This window comes from Schistocerca cancellata, chromosome 5 (assembly GCF_023864275.1).
Source record: "Schistocerca cancellata isolate TAMUIC-IGC-003103 chromosome 5, iqSchCanc2.1, whole genome shotgun sequence".
In the NCBI taxonomy this organism is placed as follows: domain Eukaryota; kingdom Metazoa; phylum Arthropoda; class Insecta; order Orthoptera; family Acrididae; genus Schistocerca; species Schistocerca cancellata.
The window spans coordinates 576,674,486-576,697,605 of NC_064630.1; positions in this window are offsets into that span (position 1 = coordinate 576,674,486).

Sequence of the window (23,120 nt, forward strand, 5' to 3'; positions counted from 1 at the left end):
CCCCCAACCTCCCCTCACCCCTCTCGCCGCTTTTGTTCCCCAACCATTCTCATCCTCAACTATGTGAAGTTATGCTCGGATCTGGGTATTAGACACGTATCCTTGGCCATCCTGATTAAGTTGTACGCGGTTACCCTTAACTGCTGGAACGATTCTTCCAATGAGGCCCCCTTATCTTCATCCGACAAACTTAGTACTCCGGCGGCCATGACACTGCCGATGGGTCAAGCTACATCCTTTCACCTAAGCCGCTCACATCCGCTTTCTAAATTAAAGCGAGGTTGTGGCGGAAGTTTGCACGTCTTGAGTGATTCAGCATAAGTGAGTGTTGGCAATGTGTGATCATTTTAGTTATTGTTACAGGAGTTGTAAGACAGACCATCTGGTTACTGACGTGGACCAGAGATGAAAATATGGAATTATGGTTTGGTGCTTGTAGCTCTGTCGTTATATTATACAGCTCAGAAGCACGTAAGTCTAACATAAATGTTGCTTAAAACTGAAAGAGTGTTGTTTGCAGTGTTATTTTTCATTAACGTCGAAACAGGGGTTAGGTTATCAATTTCGGCAAAAATATGTGAATTTAATTAAAGGGCATCAAAAGCTAAGGGAGGCAGGAAAGGTAGGAGGGGATATGGGGTTGGTAACACATGACTGCCACCGAAGAGCTGTTGTTTCAAGCATCAGTTTTAGGGTTTGTTTGATGCCGTCCTCCGGCCATGTCGCCTGCCAGACATCATCTTAAAATCATCGTTTCTTCTGTGTCACTCATTATCAGCGACCTACCTTATTATAGTGCGTAGTAAGTAACTTGGCCCCTAGCTGTGCAGACGAAGTGGAATGGAAGAGGCAACAGCTGAAGTCACTGCACAAATGTGTATTTCGATAACTTGTAAACTACAGTACAGTAAACTACAGTAATCTGCAAACGACAGTGTGAATGGAATACGTTAGCACACTCAACAATTAGACAAAAATAAACGTTCAAAGCCACCAGTCCCTCAATAGAGTAACTAAAAAGAAATAGTTATAAACAAAGGATAAATTGGAGCCAAACATTCTATTTTATTTTATTTATTTCTTATTAATTTTATATTTCTGTCACAGTTGCATTGAAAGATTTTTATTTGTGGTGACCAGTTTGAGACTACATTGTCCTTTCTCAAACCACAGCCTTCGTTGTAAGTTGTAAGTAGGCTGTTTATGTTTTCTTATATTGGTGACGCCGCCGCCACGTAGCGCTCTCTGTATGAAAATCACTGGCTGTGCTGTGTGCAGTCTGTGGCTAGTTTGCATTGTTGTCTGCCATTGTGGTGTTGGGCAGCGGCAGCTGGATGTGAACAGCGCGTAGCTTTGCGCAGTTGGAGGTGAGCCGCCAGCAGTGGTGGATGTGAGGACAGAGATGGCGGAGTTTTGAAATTTGCAATACTGGATATCATGAACTGCTGTATATATTATGACTTTTGATGACTATTAAGGTAAATGCATTGTTTGTTCTCTATTAAAATCTTTCATTTGCTAACTATGCCTATCAGTAGTTAGTGCCTTCAGTAGTTTGAATCTTTTATTTAGCTGGCAGTAGTGGCGCTCGCTGTATTGCAGTAGTTCGAGTAACGAAGATTTTTGGTGAGGTAAGTGATTTGTGAAAGGTATAGGTTAATGTTAGTGAGAGCCATTCTTTTGTAGGGATTTTTGATAGTCAGATTGCGTTGCGCTAAAAATATTGTGTGTCAGTTTAAGCACAGTCTTGTATAAATGTTCTAAGGGGACGTTTCATAAAGTGTTGGAGGACGGAGGGAGTTTACATTACTTCTTTTAGTGAATTTATTGGACTCTGAATAAACCTTAACTTAACATTCTGTACATATAAAGACATAACTTATGGCTATTGTATGTGTGTGCAATGGTGGAAATTTACGTTAACATTTAAAACGAAGGTTTGAGAATTGACAAAGTAGTGCGAAAGTGGTCACCACAAATAAAAATATTTGAACGTAACAGTGACAAAAACTGAAGAGAAAATAAAGTTTAGTGGCCCAAGTTCCTGATTCTCGCTCTCACACTATGTTCGAACTTCATAAACAAAGCAAAACTTGTCCGTATGTGCTGCCAGAAGAAAATCTCCTGGAGCAAAAAGGGGTAAAAATCTAGCATTTCGGACAAAATTGCTAACTAGAATACCGAATATGTAAAGTAAAGAACATGAATCTGTTCAGTAATATGACCTACAAATAAAATTTTCTCCTTCGTCTGCATCTTTCGGAAGCAGTGAAGCCTTAGGAAGTACTTGCAGCTATGCCTTCCCCTCCTCATTTATTCTATTTATTTAACAAGTGGAATAGCCAGCCGTTCCTGCAACTCCCTCATGTCCGCCTTTCTGTTTGCCTCTTCTAATATAAATTCTGCGCTATTGCTTACAACTGCACGTGCCTGATAATGAAGCATTTTCCCTGCACCTGTCATGCACGAACACTGTGGTGCCTTGCTATATGGTAAAGAGATAACAATGACAAACTCGAAGTGTGCAGATCGGCAGGCGAAAGTCAACTGAGGTGGCCATCCCTTCAGAACAGAGGGTGGACGCGGCCAGCGTTCAGGACGAGCTCATGTGTCGCGTTCATCTGCACGAGCTTTAGTTATAATTGTCCTGACACCATTCCAAGTGCTGCAACGCGGACTGTACACATTCAGGACGCTGAAACATCAGAAGTATGTTCATTAATCGGTGCGCTCGTGAAATATCCTGAAAAAATAATAATTCCACTTTCTGCCACCAGATGAAAATATAGCACTGTAAACACAATGAGAAATGTTTTCTGTTTTGATGTCAGTATGCTGTTTGTCACTCTTTTGTGAAGGGATTATTGGTGTAAAGAGTTAAGAGGGTTGAAGTTTTCCATATAGAGCGCAATGTCTATTCGGAAGAAAGACTCTGCACTGCTGGTATCGTTGTTTTATCAGAACGGCAGCAATAGCAGCGCTGCAGTGTGGGAACATCGCCAAAAGAAAATGCTGCGAAGAAGTCCATATAAATAAATGGAGTAAAGTATACGATCAAGAAATGGCTGAATTAGTTGGTGCAGCAGGGAGAAAAAAATGACTCGGAGCACTATGGTGTGGTGTTACCGCCAGACACCACACTTGCTAGGTGGTAGCTTTAAATCGGCCGCGGTCCATTAGTACATGTCGGACCCGCGTGTCGCCACTGTCAGTAATTGCAGACCGAGCGCCACCACACGGCAGGTCTAGAGAGACGTACTAGCACTCGCCCCAGTTGTACGACAACTTTGCTAGCGACTACACTGACGAAGCCTTTCTCTCATTTGCCGAGAGATAGATAGAATAGCCTTCAGCTTAGTCCATGGCTACGACGTAGCAAGGCGCCATTAACCATATCTAGAGAGAGTCTCACTTGTATCATCAAGAATGCTGTATACAAATGATGGATTAAAGTTAAGTATTCCAGCAGCTACGTACTTTTCTTTATAGCATTCATTACGTATCCTGTTCCAGACCTCACGCCAGTCTGCGTTAGATTATAGCGTGCATTTCGGCCTCCTCTAACTATAAGGTGTTGGCACATCTGCCAACACATCATATGGGACTTAACTGCTGAGGTCATGAGTCCTCTAGAACTTAGAACTACTTAAACCTAACTAACCTAAGGACATCACACACATCCATGCCCGAGGCAGCATTCGAACCTGCGACCGTAGCGGTCACGCTGTTCCAAACTGAAGCGCTTAGAACCGCACGGCCACACCGGCCGGCGCAGCAGGAAGAGGAAGGGTGCCCATTCCCATAGCAGTTTTTGATGAAGTTGCTGTAGATACAACCGACTACGCAGCACTTGCCTCAAATACTGCAGCCAGTGCTCACGCTGTGTCATGGGAACTGCCTCTTCCCTGATCAGCAGTTCAAAAGATTTTGCAGCGCATTTTACACTGGTATCACTGCGAGTTTTATGATGTGACCATACCGCTATTCATGCAAGAACGGGCGACACCATATGTCGTTTGGCAGGCGAAAGTTTTTCTTGCAGAAATCTTCGTTAATGATAGCATCATCTCTAGTCAACTTCAAGATATGTGGCACTCCAGATCCTCCGACCTAAATCCATGTGACTTCTGGTTGTGGAGAAACCTGTAAGATCATGTCTACGAGCCACGTATCCGGACTCATCCTGATTTGATGAATAGCGTACAACGACATATCACTTTGGATACACTGGATATGCTACGTGCAACTGTCGACAATGCTGTGTTACTGATGCAGAATGTTGCCGAGTCCAGTAACCATAATGAAAGTATAGAACGTCAAATAAAAAGTAAAAAAAAACGCTTTCAGCCGTCTACATTTCGAATTTTAATTCATTTTGCTACCAGTTTCAGCGTTACGCCATCTTCAGGCGCCCCGTGTAGGAAAAATCCCACGTCTTTTACAGTCGAAATAGGGGCCAATATATTGTCACTGGTATCTGTAGATGCTGTAAGAACGCGATCCCTTCGATCATCACATCCAGACGGGCTACAAGCGATCATCGAAGGGATCGTGTTGTTAGAAAGTCTACGAATACCAGAATACTGGTCCCTGTTTCAGATGTGCAAGACGTGAGAGTCTCCCTACACAGAAGTCAAGGGCCCTGAAGATGGCGTCATATAACGCCGAAACCGATAGCAAAATAAAATAAAATTGGGAAAAATAGATGGTGAAGGTGTTTTCGATTTGACGTTTTATAATGAGCAACCGAGATCCCGCAACTATCCTAGATGAAGGTGGAGTTAAAGAGATACTGAAAACATGTTGTCGCTTGTGACCATAGCCAAATACATGTGTCTTGTAACCAAATCCAATACAGGTGCCGGAGCCACCTTTCTCTGATCGTTCCTCCCCTTTTCCTGCATCCACACTACGTTCTAACGCCTTACAGCGCCATAATTTCACCTGGTGGCAGAAAGTGGAACCATTATTTTTTCAGCATACTCCACGACCGCGTCCAATAAGACACATACCGACGATGTTTGTGTATCACGAAATGTATACAGCCCGCACTGCATCGCTTGGAACACCGTCAGTTTAATTGCATATAACCATACAGTATATAGGCCGGCACCTGCGATTCTTTCCCTTCAGCCGTAGTTTTCAGCAGTGACTCTCAGGATATACGTCTCGCCATACAACTAGGTGCCTAAATTTCAAGGCCATTTCTTCTCCCATATGGCGCTGCAGGGTATGCTTCTCCTTGAAACACCACGAAAGATGGAACAGACATCTGAAAGACAAGGGGAAGTACATAAAAACGAAATTTAAACGATTTTCTGTTCTTCGGTCCATGTTGTTGTGATTTTTCATTGGAATTAACGTTTACGTCACGAGGTTACAGTAGTAAGTAAACGCTGCTGCTATGTTCTTGCAATGTATTGTTAACGTATTGCTAATTGGCTTGTTTTGGGATCTTTGGCCGACGTTTCTTTAACTACTTTTCTGACGTTTCACCAGTACGAGTGGCTGGAATTGTCAGAGCTTCACCCTCCATGGCTGGTGAAGGGCTCCAGTTGAGCTAGCGGCCGGAGGTCAGATGTTCCTGTAGCTCCAACTACTGAGGGCTTTTCCCTGGTAGTTATCACTGTGGATCTCCCCCTGTTACCTGCAACGGCCGTTCGCTGCAGCTCGGGAATCCAGGATCCGTTCACCTTGAGGGTTTCTTCTTTCTTGTTGGTACTATTGTCATTTTTGTGGATTTCTATGGCTTCCTTTAGCGGGCGTGGTATCTTTTCTCCTCGGCGAGAACGCTCCATGTCGACGAATTTTGTTACTTTTGGTGATCCTGGTTCTGGCGGAAAGTCCAGTCATTCCAACACAGACTCTGCTACTGTTGGAATGACTGGACGATCCATCACTTGTAGGTATTTATGGGGAGGACTACAGCGCCAACGACCAGAAAGACGGGTGGCCGTTGAGGCCGAGCGGTTCTAGGCGCTTCAGTCTGGAACCGTGCGACCCATACGGTCGCAAGTTCGAATCCTGCCTCGGGCATGGATGTGTGTGATGCCCTTAGGTTACTTAGGTTTAAGTAGTTCTAAGTTCTGGGGGACTGATGATTTCAGATGTTAAGTCCCATAGTGCTCAGAGCCATTTGAACCAGAAAGACGCCCTCAGAGAGGGCGCGATAGGTACAGATAACCTGCAGCCGCGAACTCCATTCCAATCCGCCTCCAGCTATGTAGGGTAAACCTTTGACGGTACCAGCCACTCCTACTGGCGAGACGTCTGGAAAACCATATGAAACACAAGTCGGTCGAAGAGGAATGTGAGGAAATCAGTTACCTTCCATTTTTTTTTTTTTAATTTTAAATGGTTCGAGGAGATGCGCACGGTGCAGGGCCATGTAAGACCACAAATAGCCTTTAAATTTAGGCAACCAAAGCCAACAGACTATACATCAACAAGTGGCCTCGAAAGGCTCAACAATTTTGAAAGTCCTGTTTAACTCGTAAATATGCTTTGCTCTTAGACGTGTGATGTACTTACATTTTCTTTCATGTCTATTTAGATCGACCAGACGATAATGAGTAAAGATCAAGGCTATGTCTTATAACTAAGGTAGTTTTACATAGCAGCTCGTGTGTTCACATTAGGGCGTTAATCTCTGAAAACTATCGATTATAGCATAATTGGTGGTATTTGATACTGATACAATCCTCACTTGCATTGCATTGCTTCTAAAAGCCTGTGTGGGAACAACACCAGTCCACCACTAACAGTTTTCTCCTGAGTACAGTACACCCACATCTGGCTGGTCGTCACGAGATATGAGAACAGTCCTTCTGATCCATGTTGGTGGTGTATGCATCGTCGACTATGTAAGCACTAAACTTCGGAGGCACGAGCTCCATACACGTGGTCCCGCCTCAGAACACTTCACTTCCCCTACCTGGCGCACCCTCTTCACTCGGCCTACTTGGCGGGACCTACTCCTCGTTTCGTAAGACGCAGCACGGTTGGAAGTGCATCTTTCTTTATATCCTTCTAATCGCCTATTCGTTATTTGCTGCGTTATTAACTATTCTCCACGAATAATAAATTGATGTCTCTTGAAACGGAGTTTTGGCGAAGAAATTATAGCATCTCCAAAGTGAAACACACCAGAAATGAAAGAATACGGGAAATTATAGAACAAAAAAGCACTACTTTCGATGCTACAGATAACGAAATATTGACTTGCTATGGTCACCTCCAACGAATGGAAGATAACCGATTGCGAAAAAGAAGCTACGAATGGACTCCAGGTGAAAACGTGATGGATGCAAGATCTTACGGATGCATTAGATTCAAAGGGCCTTCAGGAAGAGGGGTATAAGTGCAGATATTTATTTGATGGCTGAGGACAGTGTAATGACGAACGTTACATCAGAATTTACTTCATTTGCAGACTAATAATTATGGCTATTACAAGTAGTACGTTTTTAGTCTGGTTAGTACCTGCATGTACACGTGGCCATTAATGTTTATTTCTCCTGGGCAGCAGGTCAGGTATTGAAGTGTGCACGTGTGGACACAAAACGTAGAGTCTTTACCGACAGATGTAGTCCACTTTGTGGCTCAGTTACGGTTGTGCAGAAAACATCATAGTAAATTATGTGATGTATTTGCGGGAAGACTGTTAGGTGGAGAGAATAAACAATTAACACACTGAAGTGGGTACAAATTAAGGTACCAATTATCACAATATATGTACCTATACTTGTAACACCCTTTATATACTTCTCCACTTCTAGGGATCTCTTAAAGCGTTGTATAGGTCAAGCTGACATGAATTCTTCTGTCAAACTTGATCTAATAACACACAAATTAAGACTACCTGGTCTAGATTTTAATTGTCTTTGCACTTCAAACGACTCTTCACCTGAACTCTAGCCTGTTCTTTCAACATGTGTGGGATACTGGTCATGTTACGTTAAACCTGGAATGCGTCCCATACTAGGGACGACGTGCTGCGTTTACAGTCAGGTATCGACGGTACAGTGTTTTAGTTCGAGTATCGGGTGTATTTTCATAATTCCGTACTTGGAATTGTTTGCAATGTCCTAGACCCTAGAGGGCCACGCCAGCACAATTCTCAACGCGGAGTATTTCTGTGACCCTTAACGAATAATTGCTGCGCGCGTGTGCTGGCCGTAAAACTGACTGTCGATGTGAACGTAGGACAGTGACAGGCCACCGTCGCACATGGTAGTAGCCAAAAGATTGCGGTAGATGTCCGGTTGCAAGGCAGCTAGAAATTGGGAAGGTAGACTACTCCTGGCTGCTACGTCACCATGGTCAGCGATCACTGACGTCACCAGGGAAATAGGAGTGCTGCAGACTTGCGTTTTCCGTTGCGCTAAGCAGTAGCCCATGTTTTTCCTGGGTTATTTCCCTTACTGATCATAAAGTGTTAAACCTTTTAGCTCTGCTGCAATAAGAAAAATAGTGTCATAATCAGTGACGCTGAAAGCATGGTAAGAAACAGTGAAACTGCTCTAATTAGCAGAATGTTGCACAAACAGCTTTAGCGTCCCACGTAGTCGCCTACGTTCTCTGATTAAAATAATTATCACATCAGCATAACTACCGTTTCCACCACAGTAATGTTTCACGTTATATATACCTGTAGACAAAATTTCGTTGGGTACCACATCTACAGTGAGAAATGATGAATTCTGAAATCAGCAATTGGAACCTAGTTCTCTTTGCTTCTCTTTCTAAAAGAATTACGGTTTCAATTGGTGCCTAATTTGGCTCATAACTGACTGAAAACAGAAAGTCACCGTAATCTGCGTTTGATCTCCTGGTAAGGTATTAAGTACATACACAAAGATCAGTTTCTCCCAAACAATACAATTATTTGAGGAGACAGAAGTATCCAATGCCGCCCCATTCAGCACCCCAACGAAAGGCGATTCAATCTGAGTGTAGTAAAAAGATAACAACGTTAATAAGAAAATAAGCAGAACTGTTTAAAATCTTCGATGAGGTATCTGTTCTTAACTTCGATGAAATGAATATTGGTAGTCGAATAACTTAAATCTGCTGGCGTAATAGTTTAGGTGACGATGGCCCTGAGCTTATTTGGAACGGGCAAGCAGCCAGGGTATTATGACACAATAACTGCTGAGCGCTTAGGAAGAATGATAAAAAAATTGAAAGGAGTTGATGTATTGAAGTAGTCCCAGCTTTCCACAAATAAAACATATTTCTCAAACCCTGCGTGTAGTGACGGAATAGTATTGATATTCTGTAATGTAACTGTTGGTTGAAACTGCTAAGAAACCAATTACTAGACAAAGGACTCGTCTTGCCAGACGCCATGGGCGTGAAAAAGAGGGAATACAAGATCTGAGGCTTCTGTTGAGTTTCATATTTCAGAGATATATCAGAATATTAGTGGAGGTGTACGCCAATGTGTGAGAATAGTTGTACAATTACGTCGCTCTCCACGAGTTGTGAAGAAAACACAGTTATTTTTGTTGAACTACTAAACGATACGTGTTTAATTCCAGAAATCCAAAGAGGTAGAAGACTTACCTGATAAGTGCGTGCGATCTCAATTTAAAAACCGGGAGGATATTTTAAAACATTTTTGGAAGTTCTTTTGGTTATGATTGTAAATCTTCTAGCATTTTAGAAAGCTAATTTGATGTCCGATTGCAATTTCGAATTTGTATCATGCCGGTAAGCATTTGTAATATTTACTTGAAAATGACGAATGCTTGAAATTGCAGCTGCAATAAGTCAAAATTGGCAACCATAAGCGGTAATTGCCATATTTAACGAATATAACGTCGCGTTGATTAACTGTTCCATCGGTTCTAGGTAGAATATTTTACACATTATGGATGAAAACACGTACAAAACTGGTGTAATATTCTACAATATTTGTTATTTGTTTGACAAACCAGTTTTCGGCTGTTACGCCATTATCAGGTGCAGAGATAAAGTATGTGGTGCAGTGAAATTTTGTTGGATCAAAGATTTTAAACTATTGAATCTGCAGAGTATCTCCAATTCCAGAGATAAAAAATGTTAATATTAGATATAGGAATAAAACAAGACGCGTTATTTCAGTTTAAATGAGATGTAAGATTATGAAACTAAGATAAAATATGTGACACATTAACTAATGAAATATACATACAAATTACAACAACTGTTCGCAGAAGAAAATAAACTGAACAATAAACTTTGGTGACATGTTTCAAATGTGTGACTGAATAAAGTAATCTTGTCTTTAATAGGTCCAAAATTACAAACACGTAAGATATGCTAGTGAGGTTAAGCAGATAAGTGAAGCAGCTGTGATATAGGCCTACAGCGTAAATTTGTTTCTTTTTTATTGTTGTAATTTGTAATAGATTTTATTAGTTAATGTGTCACGTATTGTACCTCATTTAAATAATATTTCATCATATTCACACTGAAGTATCAAACATTAACATTTTTCATCTCTGGATATGGACTTACTCTGTAGATGCACTAGTTTAAAATCTTTGAGCCAACAAAATTACATTGCATTATATTTTTATCTTCGTACCTGATGATGGCGTAACAGCCAAAAACTGGCTTCTGAAATAAATAATAAATATAGTAGAATATTACATCAGTCTTATGGTGTTTTCATTCATGTTGGAAATAATGATATAATGTCGTTCAGGCTTTTTTTTTTGCGCAGATCAAATATCCAAATGATGTTTTCTTTCTGTGAAGACCTCAAGTAAAGGTAAATGGCAATGAGTTATTTACGGATTCTCATTAATATACATCAGTAACATGTTCAAAAACAGGATAACTAATGTTCATGAGGCACACACAAGTAACAATAAAAATAGTGATTTAACTTAGGAAAGTGTTTCTTTATTTGTCAATGCCACCTTAACATCGGTGAGAAATTAATTTTTCGCCTTATGTCCTGCATTGCTACGACCTCGTACAGAATTCTAAGTGTTATCTCACAATTACGTATTTTCTGAGAAAGTATAGCTTTCAATCCCTGTATCTTATTTACAGCCGCGCGGGATTAGCCGAGCGGTCTTAGACGCTGCAGTCATGGACTGTGCGGCTGATCCCGGCGGAGGTTCGAGTCCTTCCTCGGGCATGGGTGTGTGTGTTTGTCCTTAGGATAATTTAGGTTAAGTAGTGTGTAAGCTTAGGCAGTTAAGTTCCATAAGATTTCACACACATTTGAACATTTTTTTCCTTATTTACACGCAAATCTAACTCCTTATTTTTCTAACCCCACATGCAGTCGTGGAGGAGGAAATTTTCTGAGAATATCCTTATGCTACAAAGTTTTATTTTATCCACTTGCTTGCACCGAGATTCCCACGTGTACTGAACGATAATGACTTTCGAGAAACGATGATACATAATATCCTGAGTTTCATAGGCGATCTTGTTGCAACGAGAAATGATAGAATTATGCCTGCTCTTATTTATTTTACAGGCAGTTCAATAGTCACTAGACAAGCACCTAAAACACACCACTATCTGCACAAGAAACCAATTCCACTTGGAGAATGCTACTAGCGACCATGATAGATTTGTCATTGTGTCTACTCAGTGAAATCACAGATGGTAGCCCCAGGGCTCACAAGAAATATGGGCCCTGAAACGAACATGGGATATCACACTAGTTGGCTTACCCTCCATACCTCTCGAACCAACAGCTTCCTGCAGGCCCCATAGGAAATCAATATGTCAATGAAAAGGTATCCACTCTAGGTATTAACTTTATCCTGTGCTGTTTTTCGCTACCTGCCAGAGACAGCTGCTCGCATTTGTAAGATATATAGTGTCACATTGAAACTGACTGACAAGACAGGCTGCAGCACATACGTCACAGCACGTGACACTGCAGGTCTTAAGAGTGCCAGCAGTCATCTCTGGTGGGAAGCGAGTAACGGTTTAACGTGAGTTTAACAACTTTAACTGCTTGTTTAAACGAGTGCGAGCTTTCAATACTACACAACAAAGTTAAGATGTTTAGTGGGTAACTTTTCATTGACATACTGATTTCTAGTGGCTCCTGCATGGAGCCAATTGTTCTCGAATTATGGCGGGCAAGGCGACTAGTGTGACGTCACAAGTGCGTTGTGGGTCCTCTATTTCTCTACGTCCTATGTCACGTGCTGTGACGTACTTGCTGTGGCCTGCCTTTCTCGTGGGTCTCGAGGTAGCCCTAGCTGACACAGCTTCTTGCGGAAAACCGGAATACAGCTCCTTAATCCAGGTTAACATGAGCATTAAGCAGGGTTTCCACAGGAAAGAGCGTCCTCCCGCCACTACCCGAACATGCAAATTAGCGTTGCCATAAGCCGAAATTGGAATTGTTATTTAAGTGACTTTCAAGATGGCGTTAACCGAAGTTATGTGTAGTGAAAACCTAGTGTTACCCGAAAACTTTCCAGTAAGTTTCAAAGGAAAGTTACAAGTAAGGTTCGGTTGAAATTCGCTTCGCTCTGTGAGTTAACACGGCTGCATAGCTTGTAGCCGAAGAGCTTATACGGACGTTGACGAGAGAAAACGGATCCACAAGCGTTCGTTACGGAAATCAATATCTTGTAGTAATCGTTTGGATGCACCCAGTACGCTAACAAGGGTCTATCTGCCGAAAACTAAAATCATTTTCGGATTTAAAATCATTTTTAATTACTTTTGCGCCACATTTCTGGTTCTATACAAAAAACTTAGACATATCTGATATGCCGTGCCAGCTCGCTTTTAATTACAAGTAACATTGCGACATCTGGTAACTGGAGACAGTACCATCATTACAATAATCACGTAGCGCATTCCGAAGAGTACAATTTCTAAATTCTTATGTTAAGCACTTGGATGCCATCTACAACACACCGAAGGTAAATGGGAAAGTAAGCTTTTTGTCTCAACAGTTCTCCTTTTTATTTTTACAGGTTGTCAAGACTCTGATAGATCACAGGTTAAATATAACGTTTCCATTACCGGTGCGATACGTAGTTCTGTATGAAAGATTGTACTAGTGTACAGAACAGTCATTACTTAGTGACTGCGCCAATACGATCACTATTGTATTTACATAGGATTTACATAGAGCTGACAAGTGCGAGAATTATCGCACGATCAGCTTAACAGCTCATGCATCGAAGCTGCTTACAAGAATAATATACAGAAGAATGGAAAAGAAAATTGAGAATGCGCTAGGTGGCGATCAGTTTGGCTTTAGGAAAAGTAAAGGGACGAGAGAGGCAATTCTGACGTTACGACTAATAATGGAAGCAAGGCTAAAGAAAAATCAAGACACTTTCATAGGATTTGTCGACCTGGAAAAAGCGTTCGACAATATAAAATGGTGCAAGCTGTTCGAGATTCTGAAAAAAGTAGGGGTAAGCTATAGGGAGAGACGGGTCATATACAATATGTACAACAACCAAGAGGGAATAATAAGAGTGGACGATCAAGAACGAAGTGCTCGTATTACGAAGGGTGTAAGACAAGGCTGTAGCCTTTCGCCCCTACTCTTCAATCTGTACATAGAGGAAGCAATGATGGAAATAAAAGAAAGGTTCAGGAGTGGAATTAAAATACAAGGTGAAAGGATATCAATGATACGATTCGCTGATGACATTGCTATCCTGAGTGAAAGTGAAGAAGAATTAAATGATCTGCCGAACGGAATGAACAGTCTAATGAGTACACAGTATGGTTTGAGAGTAAATCGGAGAAAGACCAAGGTAATGAGAAGTAGTAGAAATGAGAACAGCGAGAAACTTAACATCAGGATTGATGGTCACGAAGTCAATGAAGTTAAGGAATTCTGCTACCTAGGCAGTAAAATAACCAATGACGGACAGAGCAAGGAGGACATCAAAAGCAGCCTCGCTATGGCAAAAAAGGCATTTCTGGCCAAGAGAAGCCTACTAAAATCAAATACCGACATTAATTTGAGGAAGAAATTTCTGAGGATGTACGTCTGGAGTACAGCATTGTATGGCAGTGAAACATGGGCTGTGGGAAAACCGGAACAGAAGAGAGTCGAAGCATTTGAGATATGGTGCTATAGACGAATGTTAAAAATTAGGTGGACTGATAAGGTAAGGAATGAGGAGGGTCTACGCAGAATCGGAGAGGAAAGGAATATGTGGAAAACACTGATAAGGAGAAGGGACAGGATGATAGGACATCTGCTAAGACATGAGGGAATGACTTCCATGGTACTAGAGGGAGCTGTAGAGGGCAAAAACTGTAGAGGAAGACAGAGATTGGAATACCTCAAGCAAATAATTGAGGACGTAGGTTGCAAGTGCTACTCTGAGATGAAGAGGTTAGCACAGGAAAGGAAAAAAAAGGTGTTTTAGTCAGGGTCAAGAGCAGCTTTAAATCTCTAAAGGCAAAAATAAACTCTGTATTTCCATTTGCCCGTAATATTTACACTCAATGACTAAAGCACCAAATTATTATAGCCATAGTGAAATAAAAATTACCCTTATAATATTGACTGCACTGCAGTAATATGAACGTCAGCAAGCCCACACACTTACATCAGTTCGATGACAGTTTCTTACTTTATTTAAAATAAGTGATTGCAAGAAATTACTTAATGCTGGACTTAGATTACTATCGCGTGGTTTAAAAACATTTGGCCACTCCAAAGTATTTTACTTCTATGGCTATTTGACGACTCTGCAATTCACAATTAAGTGCCTGGCAGGCAGTTCATCGAACCACCTTCAAGCTATTTCTGCACCATTCCACTTTCGAACAGTGCGCAGGAAAACCGAGCACTTAAGTTTTTCTGTGCGATCTCTGATTTCTCTTATTTTGTCATGATAATCATTTCTCCCTGAGCAGATCGGTGCCAACAGAATATTTTCGCGACTCGAGGAGTAAGATGGTGATTGAAATTTCACAAGAAGATCCTGTCACAACAAAAACGCGCCCCAAATCACACATCATGCCCGTGTGACTCTCTCTCCTCTTCCACGATAGTACAAAACGGGTTGCCCTTCATTGAACCTTTTAGATGCCCTCTGTCACTCCCATCTGCTGCGGATCCCACACCGCACGGCAATACTGCAGAAGAAGGCGGACAAGGATGATGTAAGCAGCATCTTTAGTATGCCTGTGTATTTTCTAAGTGTTGTGGCAATAAACCGCAGTCTTTGGCTTGCCTTCTCCGCAACATTATCCATGTGATCTTTCCGGTTTGATATTCGTATTGTAATCCGTAAGTACTAAGTTGAATTTACATGATGATGTTTGGTTTGTGAGGCGCTGAACTGGGTGAATGATGATGAAATGATGAGGACAACACAAACACCCAGTCATCTCGAGGCAGGTGAAAATCCCTGACCCCGCCGGGAATCGAACCCGGGACCCCGTGCTCGAGAAGCGAGATCGCGACCGCGAGACCACGAGCTGCGGACTCGAATTTATAGCCTTTAGATTTGTGTGGTATATCCTGTAATCGAAATGTATTGTAGAACTCATGTGGATGACTTCACATTGTTCATTTAGTTGAAGACCGAGCGCTTTAATTTTGGCATGTCGATAAATTTTCAAGTACATAAACAGATATTGATGGTCTGTGCTGTCGAACGAACCAGAGCAGAACGAGAGCAGATCCATCTAGAGGCAACTGCAGAAGCGCGTAGTGACAGTGGGGGAAGCGACATCACGCAATAAAGTTAAACATCTTTTAACTTTCGTATCTTAAGCGTTAAGTTTTCTCGACAGTGCGCAAGTAATGTGTTCCGCATGTAATTTGACTTACGTGAGTGGTGGCGGGTGACTGCACTTGTAAGTGATTCAAGCCTATTTCGTGTGCCGCAACCGTGAGTCGGTTTCCTTGTTACCAGTTCTTATTGGGTCCACTGTCCGCCCCCATAGCAGAGTGATGCCGACACGGTAGCTCAGCGTGTGCGGTCAGACGGTTAGCTGTTCTCTGTGAGGAAAAAAAAAAAAAAAAAAGTGAGGGAACGGAACAACGACGAACTTGAACGAGTGTCATGGGACGCCGGCCGCGAAGAAATACAACGCGCAATAACGAAAAAAATGAGATAAAAAAGTGATCAGCGCAGCAGAATGCCATGCGAGGGGCCTGGGTTCGATTCCCGGCTAGGTCGAAGATTTTCACTGCTCGGGAACTGGCTGTCGTGCCGTCTTCATCATCATATCATCCTCATCGACGCGCAAGTCGCCGAAGTGACTTCAACCTCAAAGATTTGCAACGAGGTGAACGGTCTACTCGACGGGAGACCCTCGCCAGACGACATTTCATTTTCATTGGCTCCAGTACACATATTATCAACGGGAACATCTCTTTGAGTTGGCTGATCACCAGTGTACATAACATTGTCTATATCAGCTTTTCTTTCCATTAGCTTGACGAGGGGTTCTGTCGTGAGCTCTCAGAAGAGAGGTCCGTCTGCAGCTGTGAACATTTCTGATTGATACTTTTAATAATTTTAGAGTTTCTTTCAGGTTTCACTGCCTCCTACATCTTCCCCGAAGTAACCACAGTTTTGTGACTACGTGACGCGTTAAACTATGTTGTCCTTAACGTATGGACAGAGAATAAATGACAATGAAATGGAGAAAAGGGAGAGAATAAAACAAGACAGTTATTGTGGACTGAACCACGATAATCGCCACTGTGCCTTGAGTTTCTGTAAACTCGTTAACTGCAGAAGGCTGCGATGATGATTTAAGGGAAACCTTGGGCGGGTGATTATCAGGCGATTTCGAAACTCAGCTAAGGCTTAGCCCGTAATGACGACGCTGCCGGAGGAACGGAGACACTAAAGAAAAACAGTTAAAAGAAACAGCCGCTGGGAGCGTGCTGTAGTGGCAGGAGGGAGAAGAGTGAGTGGTATTTGTTTACCAGTCCCCCTCCGTAGCCAATCGGGCGTTTACCCACTGTTCATTGTTTCCGCTGGTGTTTCTTGCGCAGCTCGAACTGCTGTTATCTTCTGCGGTTTTTTGCTCCCAGGTTTTCAGGCTGAATTATCAGGTCAATTTTCCCTCCTCTAATCTAGCGGCAAATCTATTACGCATAAGATCAGTCACAAATTAGGACAGGTTTTTCTAGCAAAATGTCTCATCACGTTCTTGCGAATGTAAAACTATTGCCACGAGCCTCGTAATACTGTGCTTTCGTTTATGGTGTGACCATGCAACATAACTCTCGTTCGGCCACAACTGTGTGTTCTTTTATTGCTCTGGGAGAAGGTTCATCAGACTAGAACAAATGACATATTAGTTCACTTTGCTACATAAATGAATAAAAAATTTAACTTTTATATCTGTTGTACCAGTATTCTAAAGTGCAGCTCTCAGTAAACACTAAGTCCCACATAAGATTGCTCTTATGAAGATTAATAAAGCCTACATACATTTGTTTAATGCAATATGACTATCGTCGGTTCAGGTTCTTCAGACAACGATACTGAAATAGCGTAACAGACGTTATATAGGATACCTGAAATAATTTAATATTGTCCACTAGTTAACTTTCTCTTTACCGAAACCAAACTGAATCTTCCTAACAACATTTAGCTTTCTCTGAATATCAAGATATAGATTGTGCATTCACTTACTGTATAAAGTTGTTAGATTTCGCCATGGTGAGCTTGTAATATCACAGCATCACAAAACATGTAAACATAATACCTATTCGATCTCGAGGCAAAGTTATATTTCGTGATCTGGAAGTAACTTATTTTTGCGAAGGACGGCTTACCTCTGAATATTCCTTACGAGCAGAAGTGATGCTGATTGAAACATTGATGAATTACACACGAATATATTTAGTAAAGCTTCTTCCGCATAAAGCATTTATGCAAGGCCTTGTGATTGCTCCCATCTATTCTCTCAGGAAACTTGGGGTTCTTGGAAATTTGTGGTAAGTTTCTATGGAACCAAACTGCTGAGGTAATCGGTCCCTAGGCTTACACACTACTTAATCTAACTTAAACTAACTTACGCTAAGGACAACACACACACCCATGCCCGTGGGAGGTCTCGAACCTCCGACGGGGGTAGCCACGCGAACCGTGGCAACTAGTCTTAAACCACTCGGCTACCCCGCGCGGCTAACTTGTACTTCTTTTAACGGAATTTATGAAAGGTATGAATCTGAAACAAACGTATAAGATTAGTGTTAATGTTGCAATTATTATTGTTCCTCAGTAACACAAGCGTTTTACATAGACCACATATTAAAGTTACATGCAACACGTAGTGCCCTCAAAAGACCATCACACTGATCAGTTCTTCAACGTACATTTGAAATTCATTTGGGAAGATGCAGAACCTGCTTAGCAAATGAAATACCGACTTGCTGAACCCGATCACGAAATAACTGCAGTTCATAAACATAACAGAAACTGCCCCAGTGAATCGCATTCGTGAGAGCCACTCTGCCACAACATTCAATGCTTGAGCCAGATAATTCTCGATAGGCCAACATGGCTCGCTTCACATTTTTTTACGCTTAGATGTTGCCTTTTGATCCAGAATCGTCGCATTAGTGGATCTATATTTTAATAAAATATCTAACACATACAAACCATTGCTGTTTTCACGTACACACATTGCGTAATGGGTAGATATTTCTATTGGAGACTGAGTATGGTGTACTGAACAACATTACATCAGTATTTACGTCATTTGCGGACTAATAATTACAGCTATTACAAGTCGCATGCTTTTAGGTTGTGTAGTACATCATACGGCAAGAGCAAGCCTTTAATGTTTATTTTCTCACAGACAGCAGGCGAGGTGTTGAAGCATGTACGCGTGGACCCCAAAACGGTTAGTCTATACTAAGAAGCGCAGCCCACTTAGTGGTCCAGTTACGACATTACAGAAAAACATCTGGTCGTAAAATCTGTCACAAGACTGTTCGACACAGAGAAGAAAACAACCAACACAGCGATGTGTGTACATATTAAGTTACCATATACAAAAATACACTGCCAAAAAGAAAAAAAATTAGTACGCCCATTTAGTGGTTTCCAATTCGCTCAAGTTTTGTCGATGCAACACTGCACTTGCAGTACATAAAATGAATACATTTACAGTTCAATAGCACAAGCGATTCTAATGTACCAAGTATCAACCCATGGTGGAATACCCATATTAGTACGTGGATCAAATGGTTCAAATGTCTCTAAGCACTAGGGGACTTAAAATCTGAGGTCATCAGTCCCCTAGACTTAGAACTACTTAAACCTAACTAACCTAAGGACATCACACACATCCATGCCCGAGGCAGAATTCGAACCTGCGACTGGACGGAAGCGCCTAGAATCGCTCGGCCACTAGTATGGGGTGTACCCCCACAGATGGCAATACAGGCATTAATGCTGGCATCCATTCGATTGTTCAGATGCCGAATACTGTCCTGGGGTATGTTATGCCACGCCTGGTCGACCTGTTCACGTAGTTCTGTAAGAGTTGTTGGTTGATGAGTCACATGAGTCACTTCTCATCACATCATGTCCCACACGTGCTCGATTGGAGACAAGGCCAAAGATCGTGCTGGCCAGGGAAGTTGCTGCACCTCTTGCAGAAAACATTGAGTTTCACAGGAAGTGTGTGGGCGAGCATTATCCTGTTGGAAAAAAATATCATCTTCCTGTTCCAAGAACGGCAAAAGAATAGGTCTAACAACATTATGCATATACAGTGCGCAGGTTGGTTTACCCTCCAGAAACACCAAACGAGAGTTGTAGCGTATTATACTCCAGAATATGAGGCCTGGGTGGGGCCAGTGCGTCTTGGACGTATGAAGTCTTTGAGACAGTGCACACCAGGTTTACGTCGTATGTGCAAACCATCATCACTAGCGTGCAAGCAGAAACTGCTACCACCACGGCGCGCCATTCCGTCTTGCAAATGATCCTCTGATTCACTACTGGCCATTAAAATTGCTACACCACAAAGATGACATGCTACAGACGCGAAAAATAACCGACAGGAGGAAGATGCTGTGATATGCAAATGATTAGCTTTTCAGAACATTCACACAACGTTGGCGCCGGTGGCGACACCTACAACGTGCTGACATGAGGAAAGGTTCCAACCGATTTCTCATACACAAACTCCAGTTGACCGGCGCTGCCCGGTGAAACGTTGTTGTGATGCCTTGTATAAGGAGGAGAAATGCGTATCATCACGTTTTCGACTTTGATAAAGGTCGGATTGTAGCCTATCGCGATTGTGGTTTATCGTATCGTGACATTGCTGCTCGCGTTGGTCGAGATCCAATGACTGTTAGCAGAATATGGAATCGGTGGGTTCAGGAGGGTAATACGGAAGGCCGTGTTGGATCCCAACGGCCTCGTATCACTAGCAGTCGAGATGACAGGCATCTCATCCGCATGGCTGTAACGGATTGTGCAGCCACGTCTCGATCCCTGAGTCAACAGATGGGGACATTTGCAAGACAACAACCATCTGCACGAACAGTTCGACGACGTTTGCAGCAGCATGGACTATCAGCTCAGAGAGCATGGCTGCGGCCCTTGACGCTGCATCACAGACAGGAGCGCCTGCGATGGTGTACTCAACGACGAACCTGGGTGCACGAATGGCAAAACGTCATTTTTTCGGATGAATCCAGGTTTTGAATACAGCATCATGATGGTCGCATCCGTGTTTGGCGACATCGCGGTGAACGCACATTGGAAGCGTGTGTTCGTCATCGCCATACTGTCGTATCACCGGGCGTTATGGTATCGTGTGCCGTTGGTTACACGTCTCGAGCACCTCTTGTTCGCATTGACGGCACTTTGAACAGTGGACGTTACATTTCAGATGTGTTACGACCCGTGGCTCTACCCTTCATTCGATCCCTGCGAAACCCTACATTTCAGCAGGATAATGCACGACCGCATGTTACAGGTCCTGTACGGGCCTTTCTGCATACAGAAAATGTTCGACTGCTGCCCTGGCCAGCACAGTCTCCAGATCTCTCACCAATTGAAAACGTCTGGTCAATGGTGGCCGAGCAACTGGCTCGTCACAATACGCCGGTCACTACCCTTGATGAACTGTGGTATCGTGTTGCAGCTGCATGGACAGCTGTACCTGTACACGCCATCCAAGCTCTGTTGGACTCAATGCCCAGGCGTATCAAGGCCGTTATTACGGCCAGAGTTGGTTGTTCTGGGTACTGATTTCTCAGGACCTATGCACCACAAATTGCGTGAAAATGTAATCACATGTCAGTTCTGGTATAATATATTTGTCCAATGAATACCCGTTTATCATCTGCATTTCTTCTTGGTGTAGCAATTTTAATGGCCAGTAGTGTAGCACCAGTCAAGCCGTGCACGTCGATGCTGTCGCGTGGATGGACGATGGTCTAGATGTGCGCGTGTCCCTCGTCCCGGTAGTAATAACCGCTTTGCAACAGTTCGTGTTGACACGTCTTGACTCACAAGGCCTCTTGGATGTGCTGTGGTAGCTGTACGACCTGCCACTGCCGCCCTAACAACACGACGATCCTGGTGGGCGACTGTGCTGCGTGGATGTCCAGAACCTCGTCTCTGGGTGTGAGAATGTTCACGTGACCACTCATACCAGCATCGTTGCGTAACTGACAGCACGTCCAACATATGTGGCAGTTCTCCGAAAGGACAGTCCAGAGACTAGGAAGGCCACAATTTGATTCCTTTCAAACTCGCTCGGGTGGCTGTAGGAAGCACAAGTGCTTCTCCTGCAGTGGGCATTCTGGCTGTGAGTACATCCTATTAAAGGGCAGACACAGATGGCGCACTGGTAGCCATGCCACTACACTATCTGCTGGCGGACGACAATGAAACCATTATCAATACATCCCATAGGTGGCTTATGCCATTATCGGAACAAAATCGACGTCGTCTTCCCAAGTCTAATTTTTTTTCGGCAGTATATCTTCACTTACAGCTGTTACATCCTGTATATATCTCTCCCTCTCTCTCTTCCTCAGCCTTTGTAAAAGCAACCACTTCAATAGCACACCATTTCACACTATAAGAAAGTACGTCCCCGCTCTACCGAAGTCATGAACGGAGTGGGAAAGAAGATCCAGCTTTGTTCTTCTTTGAAACTTTTAAACCATGTCCAACGTCTGCGCGCCTAGCCGCCTCGTTGGTTTAAGTCTCTCACGCCCCAGATAACTTCAGCAACTACACTACTGTAGCAGACACTGCACCGAAAGTCGATGAGCGGATTCAGAGATAAGAATAACAGTTAGTCGCAAGTAATCCACAAGGAATAAACTGAATCGACGGAAGCTGACAGATGTGCAAATACAGCAGTCAACTTTCAAAGGAACTGAAAGAGGACGTTAGTGACTGGTTCAACAACTTGGCGGCAACTATGTGGAAGGCGTAGAAAAACTTGTGGAGTGCTACAACACCTGTTTCAGTTGGAACGGTGGCCACTAGAAAAATTGCTATATATCAAAATATATATGTAAAATAAGTTTTCTTTCATTATCTAGAATAAAAATATCTGGCGAAACAAAAATGTTTCCTAGTTTTAGAATGATCCTCGTGCGTTATTAGCGTTCCCCTTTTTCGTCTCAGGTTTCGAATGATTGCATTATTCAATGAAGGACATAAAATACGAATAGCCAGCGAGGAAAATAAATGAACTTATTTTACACAGGTACGTCTAGATCGCAGTTTATATCGCTCCAAATAAAACATTTCGTTTCGGCAAGAGTCATGATGAGAATCTTTGTTTTTGCTAGCCTCTTCCGTAGAATGTTCTTGTATCATACTTCAGATGATTATATTTTGTCATTCCTCATTTCACACCTTAATAATTGAGTTTACTCATATTTTAGCTCTAATACGCTTAACAACAACTGGATGCAAGGAAAAATTGTTTTCTAGTATATAGATAATTCAGAATTCCTTGTTACTAGATCAGTTTGTGGATAACAGAGATTGAAATACATCCAGCTAATAATTGAGGACGTACGTTGCAAATGCTACTCTAAGATGAAGAGGCTGCCACAGGAAAGGAATTCGTGGTGGGCCACGTCAAACCTCCTTTTGAGCCTGATGGTTTACTGGTTAAGCGTGTGCCTGGAAACCGAGAGGTTGTGA